Raw genomic sequence first — 11,798 nt, 5'->3', positions numbered from 1 at the left:
GAACTTGCTCTTGTAGAGCTCAGGAGGGCTTCTGCCCTAGCATCTGCATCCAGAGACAGCTGAGGACTGGGCCCATGAAGGCCTGCAGAGCCGGTACCATGGTTCTCATGAGCAACTGGACTCTTCTTTCTTTCCCTTACTCTGGTGGGGTGATATGAGACTTGAAAGAAGACATGCACAGGGGAGGAGACTTCAACATGCACACTTTTTCTGTCCGGTTTCACCAAAATTTTCTTTTCATGCTGCTGGCCTTTACATGGCTGGACAGATGCTCCATTCACCCTAGACAGTCACCAGCCTAATATAAGTGATCCACAGGTTTCTGTCTTATCATATTCTGACCTGATTCAGCAGCCTTCAGCTAAACAGAAGTGGATGCCCAAAGCTTCTATGATCCAGCAACCACCTCTCCAACTGTTAATTTGATCAAAACCTATCAACATATTAATGAGGCTTATTATGCCAAAAAAAAAAAAAAAGCAAAGACACTAATAGGGCCAGAGGGACCATTCTAGTCATAATAAGGAGTGGAAGGTCTACAATGACTGTTATGATAATAACAACTATGATTATATTGTAAAAACCAGAGGAAAGTGGATAAATCATGAAACTGACTCCTTGATAGGCAGCGGTTTCTTTGGGCAGATTGCAAAAGAATATGATTGGGTGGAATAAGAATGGGTTGCCATTAAAGTAATAAAGAACAGGAAAACTGTTCTGAATTAATCCCAGATGGAAGTGTGACTTGGGCTCATGAACAATTATGACACAGAAATAAAAGACTACATAGTGCATTTTAAATACTGCTTTATGTTTGAAAACCACCTTTGCTTAGTTTTTGAAATGCTGTCTCATGACCTGTATGGCTTAGTGAGAAACATCAATTTCCGAGGGTCTCTTTGAACCTAACACAAAAGTTTGTGCAGCAGACATGCACTACTCTGCTTTTCTTGCGACTCTAGAACTTAGGATCATTCATCATCATCTAAAATCTGAGACTATCCTCCTTTGCAAATGCAATGTCATCAAGGCCATTGTGGTGGATTGACAACTGGTGGTTAACTTGCAACATCCAGCTGAACTGAATCTGTGAGGTGCTGGGAGTAGAAGACCTACCTGAGGATCGTTGCCAACAGCATAAAAAGCAGATCTGGAGGGGAAGATGGTATGCTATTGGTTTTCCTGGAGAAGCTTGTCATGCTTCCTGACATGAACTCAGCTGTTCCCATTATCAAAGGATCTTGGCACCTTGCCATTGTTGAGGATGGCTGTGGTACTTTTCAGGGGAGATCTGGTCCTTACTTTCAGTGTTGTTTCCTAGTTCCAGTGCAGAACCCTCAGCCTACTGGCACAGATCCTTCATCCTGCTGGCACAGACTTTCTAGCCTCCACCACTGACTTTTGGGGCTTCCCAGTGCAGATCCGTGAAACAGACTTGCATGAGTCTTTGTCATGGGCTTTAGGCCTCTGATGGACTTGTAAAGGCATTGTCATGGGCTCTAGGTCTTCAATTGGGCTCACGTAGGACATTAATGTGAGATCCAGACCCTCAGATGAATTCTTTGAGTCTCTAGTATGGACAGATTTGCACTATTTTGTATTTGACTCTCTGGGTTCCTCCTATAAAATAACCCATAAATTATGTGTCGTGTATTAAATTGTTTTCCTTGCAAACCGTGACTACAACAATCATTGACTTTGGCACTTCTTGTCAGTGAGGGCAGAGGATTTACCAGGGCAGATGATTCAATAGAATCGTCTCAGAGGTGCTATTGGAAAGGCTTTAGGATCTCGATGTAGACATGTGGTCTCTTGGGTATATTTTAGTTCAAATGCACACTGGAGAACCTCTGCTTAGTGGTGCCAATGAGGTAGATGAGATGATTAAAACAGTGGAAGATCTGGGTGTTCTACTGCTCAGGTTCTTGATCAAGAATCAAATGCAAGAAACTTCTTTGAGAAGCTGTCAGATGACACTTAGAACTTAAAAAAGACCAAAAGTGAAAAATAGGAATACAAAACACCAGGAATCCACAAACTTCACAATATTCTTGAGGTAGCAACAGGGGGACCTGGTAGGTATTGTGCTGGGGAGTCAGGTCTTGTAACAGCTGATTACTTGAAGTTCAAAGACTTTAAGGGTGGTTGAATAAGACCCCCAATGTCAGATTCAGCCTTGTGCTCTGTAGCACAACTTTTTCAAGGAAACAGCTGAGGAAGTTACAAATGAAATTAGAAGACCCTACCATCACAAAGGCAATCATTTTGGACAGTCTTAGTGCTAAAAACACACACAGAGAATGGGTGGGTCAAGACGCCTTCTTTTTAAAATAGATGTTTGTGACCCACTAATTGCAAGGCATTGTAAAGTCACTTTGTATGAGTCATAAAGTTGACTTTGTATTGGTTGAAAGTCATAGAAGTAGTGGTTTATTTGATGGGAATGGCTACAGCTGTGTCCCTTCTTGCATTTTAATTTTACTTTTGCTTTTTTCTCAGTATGTGGTATTTCCACCATTTCTTCTGCACAAAGATGTCTTCTGTTCATCCTACACATTTTTAAAAAATGTAGAATTTTATGTGACTGCTTTTTTGCCTCACAATTATGCTTTTTTAATAATTTACTATGCCAAAGCTGTTTTTATAGTGCATAGATGTCTGTAAAATATAATTAGACTATTTTATTTTTTATATTTTAAAATTTTTTATTATTTTGAAGGTGGTAAAATACAACAGAACAAGACAGAACAAAGCCAAATGAGACAGTGCAGTGAAATTGGTACAGAACTTTAGAGCAGGAGACTGGGATAGAAGTAGTAGGTACCATAGTTATATCTCATCTTCACAATAGTTGTCCTTTCAATCAGGTATAGCAAAATCAAACCAAATGCAGAACATTATATAACTTATCAAAACAATATTGAATAGAGCAATACAATTAATCAGAAAGAACAAAGCAAAAACAGTGATGACAATATTTGCCTTCAAAGAGATGGTAGAAGCAAATCCTCTATATTTGCTATATTGCATATGATCAACCTCCCAAGAGATGCTCAGACCTCTGGCTCCCATTTGCTGAGGGGAGAGGGGAGAGGATGGGATGGGATGTTTGATTCTCAGCCTGTGTGCTGGTAGGCTCATGGCTGCTTACCAGGGAGGCAAGTGGATTGCTTTGTTTCTCAGCACCCTAAGTTCCAACATGGCGTGGATCTCTGGGACTATATTTAACTGTCATTTGAAAAGTATGACTATCCTACTATTGCTTAAACAACACTGGAACTATTGAATCCATAGACAACACATTCTGTGTGCTGAACATAATAGACTGACATCTTAATTCCAGTTGACAGTATCTGTCAAAGTCTTAGTGTGTTCCAGCTTCTGAAGTTAAGGAGACACTTATCACAGAAGCCATAGAACTGGAAGTTGACTCTTGTGTTCCTGATTAACCTACTTGTAAACTTGTCTGCAATAGGAACAGGCATAAGTAGAGCTCTCAGCATGACCTGGAGGGAACAGGCTGGTGCTTAACAGGTGCCTCGTTCTGAGATTATGGTGCCTTAATGTAACACAGTCTGACAGTAGCTATGTCTGCATTCTCTTTTTTTTTCACTTTTTTATTTGAAAGATTAAAAGAAAGCAAAACAGAAAAGACATAGGATTTCACAACAAAATAGAGAATTAACAATGGTGACTATATTGCCTATTGTTATCTTTGAAATAGTTGCACAGATTATAAGATACAAGCATGCAAAACAAATCAAACAATATAAGCAGTTTCTTTCCATATGAATTATGAGAATTAGTAGTACAATTGTCTTAGTTATCTTGTGTGTGTGTGTGTGTATATATATATATATATATGTATTTCCCCTTCCTTCTTTTCTCTTCTTCCCATCCTAGTTGTTCTTTCCTTTTGAGCAGTTTTTTTCCCTTTCACAAAATCTATTGTACCTTTTTTTGTTTGTTTGGTTTTTGTTTTGTTTTGTATTAGTACCTGAGGACCTTGTGATTGCCAGGCAGGGTCTTGTGCCACTGAGCTAGATCCCCAGCCCTTCTACTGTACCTTTTGAATCTTATTTACTCTTTCAGTTTCTTACATGAAGGAGACAATACAGTGTTTACACATGTGAATCTGATATATTTCATTTATGAGTATAGTTTCTAGTTGCATCTATTTACCTATAAAAGCCTTAAATTTACCTTTCTTTTTAAAATTTTTTTTTGTCTTTTTCGTTTTTATCAGTACCAGGATCGAACTCATGACTGCACACTTGCAAGGCAGGTGCTTATGCCACTGAGCTAAATCCCCAGCCCCAAATTTACGTTTCTTTATAGCTGAGTAGTACTCCATTATATAAAAATACCACATCCAAGTGCTCCACTGGGTCTTAAAAGGGGAGAACTTTCTGCCTTATATTCACATGGTAGAGAAGATACACCTCGGTAATCCCCTCATTATAGAACACTGCAATGCTGCAACCCATGCAGTAGTATGCAGCTCTGATGTACTGAAACCCTGCTGCCGATCCTAGAATAAAGGTTGTTATAAAAAAAGAGAACGAAAAGAAACCAAGGCAAACCAAAACAAATGAATACTCCAATTCAACAAAACAATGCCTGGAAATTCTATTTACCTCAGAATCTCTTCTCACACCAGTCAGTGTCCCAAAATGACTATGGTAGCTCCAAATGCTATAAATAGTGAAGCTGTTTACCTTACCCCAAATTGGCACTGCCAAGTCTCTGGCCAATCAGTATCTACCAGTGACTTGTAATAAGCCTAGAGGGCCCGAACAGTGAAGATGCTTACTACACCCAAAGGACACTGCTTAGTGGCATAAGAGAATGTCCACATGGTGGAGACAGCAGATCTCCAGAGCGCACTTTCCAGTGGGAAACCAGGCAGAGCCCATGGAAAAGGTTAAATATTGGTGTTCAAGTCGAAAGATCTAGTCTGGATTTACTGTGTATGTTGTAACATTAAATGAAAAAAGAATCTCTCCTTTGTATTATAATCATGTGGTCTTACATTTGATAAAGAGTTGAATAATTTACAAACAAACAAATAAGTCCCACCCCTACCTGCAGAATGGACTAAAACCCTTCTGGTGGATGCATCTTTTCTTGGGCTTTTCTATCTTTTCAAGAGAGGTATAAATGTTCTCATTTCCAAACTGCAGTGCATTTCATTTCTGTGAGTGCCCATACTCTATTCTTGAGTGCATCCTAAAATCTCTGCCCAATAAATGCTTCTCATACTGATGCACCCTGAAAATGATTTTACAGTGATGGGAGTCAGTGAATCTACTACAAAGATGAGTTAAATTCCTTATTTCAGCTGTGGGGACCCTGGGGCTGATGATAGAAGGATCTTGCTATACTTGCCACTAATCTAGAAAAGGAAAAAGAAAGTAGCTGTGGATGTTACCCTGGCCAAAGTTTGTCCAAAGAATATTCTTAAGGACAGTTGTATGAAATCAGAGTGTACTTTAGGCTATACTGTGTTGTCTCACAGTAAAATCACTTTTTTTTCTGAGTCACAGCTAAGTAGAACTATTTTTTAGGGAACTACAAAGTAGCACAAGCACTTTTTTTCCTGATCAAATCACAACTAATCTTTAAACCTAGAGGGCCCTCTGTCTCTACCTATTAATGTCTCTTAATGCAAACTTTTCTGTCAGACAGTTAGAGAACCCAGATCCCCAGTTTGGCTCGTGAAGAGGCCTCAAAGTGGCTGGCACAGATCTCCAATGTGTTCATGAGAAACTCCAAAGACAAAAGGAATGAAAAGCCTAGCATCTCTGTAGGATGAATTTACCTCTAACTGCACACTGCCTCAGAGGTACTGCCCTGTTTCGGAAGGGGAAGCACACTATTTAAACAAGCTTGCCACAGTCACTGCTTCCTATAACTATTATGTGTAGCTGTTAGGTGATTTCACACTCTTCATCACCTTATCACATCTCACTGCCTCTTCACTGCAGCACTGACTCCTTGATCTGTCAGTTTTGATTCTTTTGGGCAGCCCTGAGATTCAACCCAGGCTGACTCATGTTAGGCATGTGCTCTGCCCCGCAGCTGCCCCTTCAGGCTGTGACCCAGCGCTTGTTCTTGGATGTGTTTTCAGGCTTGATAGAAGCATCTTCTATCTCTTTACTGAATGAATAAAGATCTGAATTAGTTGACAGATCTTTCTAATCCCAATTTCAGGCAAGATAAACATTCCCTTTATTATTACTTGTGGGAATGTAAATTGGTAGTTTATCCTGAATGCACATCAAGAGCCTTAAAATGTATTTAACCCCTCAATTTGATTTTGACAAATCAGTCAACAAAATCAGAAATGTGGTATAAGATTTGGGGACAAGATGTAGCCTTTATAATTTTTTTTAAAGATAGTGATATATAGCAAAACAATACAGAACAAAGTCAATCAAGACAAGACAGTGAAATTGGCACAGAACTTCTGAGCAGGATACTGGGATAATTGTTGTACCCCAAAAATGAGACCCCGAAATGTTCTCCAAAAATGGGGCATGACTTCTTTTAAAAGAAAAAGAAGTGCTTTATTTAGGCTGGTACAGTAGTGTTGGAGGTTTTTTTTTTTTTGTTATTGACTTTTTATTTAAAAAAAAGATTAAGATAAAAGAGGACATAACAACAGGTCAGAACAGAACAATTTAAGCAACATAGTATTTCACCACAAGACAATCCGATGTAACAGTAGCTCCCATAGTGTCTCTGTCCTTGAAATAATTGGGTATACCTTCATATACTATAGTATCAAACATAAAAAGACAATGTAAAGCCATTCAAGAGAGTGAAAATATTACAGAGTATTCAGAACCAACTAACAGAAAATGAACAAAGGCTACTATATTATCTCCTTGTCTATAAAATATTTTTGTTTACACTATCACATATAATAAAATCCAATAAGATACAACATGATAAAACCAATGGTGACAGAAGAGCAACAGTTTTGTGGGACTTCAAAACAAGATGATATTAAATCAGCACTAGCCATTATGATGTCTTGTTGTCTTCAAAATAGCTGTTCATACCATCTCAGACAATAAAATCAAACAATCCAGAATAAAACCATTCCAATTAATGAATGAAAACATTATAAGGCTTCAAAGCAATATAATGGGGAATCATGATTACCACATACTTTTATGTATTCTTACCATTTTTAACACTAGGGAAACTATTCAGTATTTATACATGTGAGTTTGATTTATTTTGCTTATGAATATGGTCTAAAGCTGCATCCATTTATTTATAAATATCTCAATGTGATCTTTTTATAGCTGAGCAGTACTCCATTACATAAAAGTATCACAACTTTTTTTTATCCATTCCTCAGTTGATGAGCACTTAGGTTGTTTCCAAGATCTGGCTATTACAAATTGTGCGGCTATAAACATAGGTGCACATATATCACTGTGGTATGATGTTTTCAGTTGTTCTTGGAATAAGCCTAGAAGTGGAATAGGTGGGACAAATGGAATCTCCAATCCCAGCTTTCTGAGAAATCTCCAGACTGACCTCCACAATGATTGCACCAGTCTACACTCCCACCAACAGTGCAGGAGAGTTCATTTTTCCCCACAGCCTCTCCAGAATATGTTGTTGGTAGTTTTTTTGATCCTGGCCATTCTTTCAGGAGTGAAATGGAATCTCAGTGTGCTTTTAATTTGCATTTCTCTAATGAGTAATGACGATGAACATTTTTTCATGTATTTGCCATTTGTATTTCTTCATCTGAGAGGTGTGTATTCATTTCAGATGCCCATTTTTGGATTGGATATTTGAATTCTGGGGGTCTGATTTTTTTTAGTTGTTTATATGTTTTAGATAGAAAACCTTTGTCTGAGGGACAGTTCACTAAAATTGTTTCCCAGTGTGTGGGTTTTGTTTTCACTATGCTAGAGATTTCTTTTTATGTGCAGAAACTTTTTAATATGACATGAGCCCAAGTTGTTGATTCTGGGAAGTATTTCCCATGCAGTTTTATCCCTGTTCATGAACTCTCCACCTACCCCTACATCCCCAAGGTTTTTACCCAACTTGTCTTCCAATAATTTTAGTGTTTCTGTTTTAATATTCAGATCTCTGATCCATTTAGATTTTAATTTAGTATATGGTGATAGGCATGGGTCTAGTCTTAGTTTTCAGCATATGGAGAGCCAGTTTTTCCAACACCATTTATTAAAGAGACTGTTGTTCTTCCAGTGAACCTGTTTGGACCCTTTATCAAAGACAAGGTGGTTGGGTGTGTTTGTAGTTGTGGTTGTATTTTCTAATCTATTCCATTGATCTTCAGCTCTGTTTTGATTCCAGTACCATGTTGATTTTACCACAGTTGCTTTGTAGTATAACTTCAAGTCAGGGATTGTGATGCCTCCTGCCTTGCCTTTGCTGCTTAGAACTGTCTTTGCTATTCTAGGTCTCTTCTAGTTTCAGATGAATTTTAGGAGTGATTTCTCTAGATCTAGAGGTATGTTGATGGACATAACAAAACAGGTCAGAACAGAACAATTTTTATTGGGATTTTTTATTTGGATTGCCTTGAATCTGTATAACAATTTTGGAAGGATAGCCATTTTCACAATATTTATTCTTCTTATCCATGAGCAAGGGGTGTCTTTCTACCTTCTGAGATTCTCTTCGATTTCTTTTTTCAGTGTATCGTAATTTTTCCTAAATAGATCTTTCACTTCTTTCATGAGGATAAATATTTCATTTTTTGGTTGCTAGTGTAAAGGGTGTGGCTTCTCTTATTTCTCTTTCTGTTATCTTGTTGTTAGTGTACAGTGCTATTGATTTTTAAGTATTGATTTTGTATCCAGCTACATTGCTGAATTTATTTATTATATCTAGTAGTCTTTCAATGGAGTTTTGGGGGTCTTCTATGTAGAGTATCATGTCATCTGCAAACAATGATAATTTAACTTCTTCTTTTCCCATCTTTACCCCTTTTATTTCTCTCTCTTATCTAATTGCTCTGGCTAATATTTCCAGTACTATATTAAATAGGAGTGTTGATAAGGGACATCCTTGTCTTCTGCCTGATTGCAAGGTAAAGACCTTCAGGTTTTGGCAATTTAGTGTGATACTGGCTGTGGGTTTGATATATATGGTGTTCATCTTACTGAGGTAAAGACCATCTCTTCCAGTTTTCTGTAAGGTTTGTATCATGAATGAATGTTGGACCTTATCAAAAGTTTTTTCTGCATCTATAGAAATGATCATGTGATTCTTACTTTTGGCTTTATTGATCTGGTGGATTACATTTATTGATTTATGTATGTTGAACAATCTCTTCATGCCTGCGATGAATCCCACTTGGTCATGGTGTATAATCTTCTTGATGGTTTGCTGCATCCTCTTTGCCAATATTTTATTGAGGATTTTTGCACCTGTGTTCATTAGGGAGATTGGCCTGTAGTTTTCCTTTTTAGTTGGGTCTTTCTCAGGTTTTGGTACCAGCGTAATATTTGATCCCAGGAATGACTTAGGAAGGATTACTTCCCTTTCATTTTCATTGAAGAATTTGAGGAGTGTCGGCATTAAGTCTTCTTTGTATTTCTTGTAGAATTCTGCAGTGAATCCGTCTGGGCCTGGGCTCTTCTTTGTAGGTAAGGACTTAATTACATTGTCAATTTCATTAATAGAAATTGGGTTATTTAGCAGTTTTACATCTTTTTGACCTAGCTTTGGTACTTCTCATGTTTCTAAGAATCTGTCCATTTCTTCTGTGGTATCGAACCTATGAGAGTAGAGGTTTTCGAAATAAGTATTGATGATTGTCTTAGTCACTTTTTACTCGTCGCTAAGACAAAATACCTGATGCCCAAGTTGGGAAAGGAAAGGTTTATTTCTTACAGTTTTTTTGGAGGTTTCAGTCCAAACTCAGTTGACTCCAAGGTGCAGGCGGGCATGGCTGGACCGCAGTTCATGGTGACTGCCGACATCAAGCTCAAACCAGCAAAGAGAAAGACACACCTTATTCCTGCCATTACATCACATCCTGGCTCCACCCCTATGTGGGTGGAGAACTGACACCATCAATCCAAGCACTATACAATGAACCATCACATATGAACAATGCAAACTCATGAGGCCTGAGGGAAACCATGACAATGATTTTCTATATTTCCACAGAGTCTGTAGTGATTTTGCCTTTTTCATTCCTTATTGCATGAATTTGAGCTTTTTCTTCCCTTTTTAAAATAAGATTGACTGGGGGCTCATCAATTTTATTTATTCTTTCAAAGAATCAACTCTTTGATTCATTGATTCTTTGGATTGTTTTCTAAGTCTCTGTTGCATTAATTTCTGTTCTGATTTTTATAATTTCCTCCCGTCTTTTGGCTTTGGGCTTAACTTGCTCTTCTTTTTCTAGATGTTTGAGGTGTAGCATCAGGTTATTTATTTGTATTCGTTCTGTTTTCCTGATGTGGGAACTCAGTGCAATAAATTTTCCTCTGAGGACAGCTTTCTTTGTATCCCACAGATTCCGGTAAGTTCTATTTGTATTTTTGTTTGCTGGTAGGTGTTGTTTAATTTCTTCTTTAATTTCCTCTGTGACCCACTGATTATTCAAGAATGTGTTATCCAGTTTCCATGTGTTCGTGGGAATTTTGCAGTATCTAGTATTATTAATTTCTACTTTCATGGTGCTATGATCTGATAACATATATGAGATAATTTCAATTCTTTCGCATTTATTTAAATATGTTCTCTGGGCTAGTACATGTTCTATTTTAGAGAGTGTCTGATGTACTGCTGAGAAAAATGTGTATTCTGATGTTGTTGGATGGAACACTTTGTATATGTCTACCAGGTCCATTTGTTCACAGGTGTGATTCAGTTCTGTTATTTGTTTGCTGATTTTCTGTCTGGTTCATCTGTCCTTTGGTGTTAATGTCTCCTACTTATAATTGTTGTATTGCTCATTTGGTTTTTCATTTCTATTAATAGTTGCTTTATATAACTGGGTGCTCTGGAATTTGTTGCATATATATTTAAGATTGTTATTTCTTCCTCTTGAAGTTTTCCCCTAACCAGTATGTAATGAGCTTCTTTATCTCTTCTGATCATTCTTGGTTTGAAGTTCACATTGTCTGCAAACAGAATAGCTACTTCCACTTTTTTTTTTGATTCCTGTTGTATGAAGTATTGTTTTCCATCCTTTGAGTTTCAGACTGTGAGTATCCTTTGGGTTATATGGGTTTCCTGTAAACAGCATATGGTTGGATGTTGTTTCCTTTTTTTTTTTTTTTCTGTCTTTTTCCTTTTTATCGGTACCGGGGATTGAACTCACGACTGCCTGCTTGCAAGGCAGGCGCTTATGCCACTGAGCTAAATCCCCAGCCCCTGGATGTTGTTTCTTTATCCATTCTACCAGTCTGTGTCTTTTAATTAGTGCACTGAGACCATTTACATTAATGGTTATAACTGTTATACGTTGGTTTATTGTTGACATGTTATCTTTCTGCTGTTGTATCTTTATCTTCCTATTCTGTTTAATTGTCTGCTTTGTTTAGTGTTTTTTTCCTTAAGTGTATGTAAACTGTCTTTCAGTATTCTTTGCAGGATTGGCGGGGTGATCTGAAGTTCTTCAGCTGTTGTTTGTCATGGAAGTATCTTATTTCTCCATTGATTTTGTTTTTTGTTTTTGTTTTTTAAAAATTTTTAAAATTTTATTTAAGGAGAAAAAGAGAGAAAAAAAGCAGAAAAAGGGTACAAGTTATACAGAATTTCAGAAAAAAAATAAACAGTAGGAA

General features: G+C 37.5%; 1 pseudogene; it reads left to right on the top strand.

Annotated features, from left to right (window-relative positions):
* Positions 1-223: 223 nt before the first annotated feature.
* On the top strand, positions 224-2,279 carry LOC100723208 (dual specificity tyrosine-phosphorylation-regulated kinase 1A-like; annotated as a pseudogene).
* Positions 2,280-11,798: the final 9,519 nt, after the last annotated feature.

Source organism: Cavia porcellus, unplaced genomic scaffold (assembly GCF_034190915.1).
Source record: "Cavia porcellus strain 051 isolate PalLab524CR breed Dunkin Hartley unplaced genomic scaffold, mCavPor4.1 scaffold_21, whole genome shotgun sequence".
Lineage (NCBI taxonomy): Eukaryota > Metazoa > Chordata > Mammalia > Rodentia > Caviidae > Cavia > Cavia porcellus.
The sequence above is the reverse complement of the archived record's forward strand: the minus strand, read 5'-3'. Positions and strand labels throughout refer to the sequence as shown.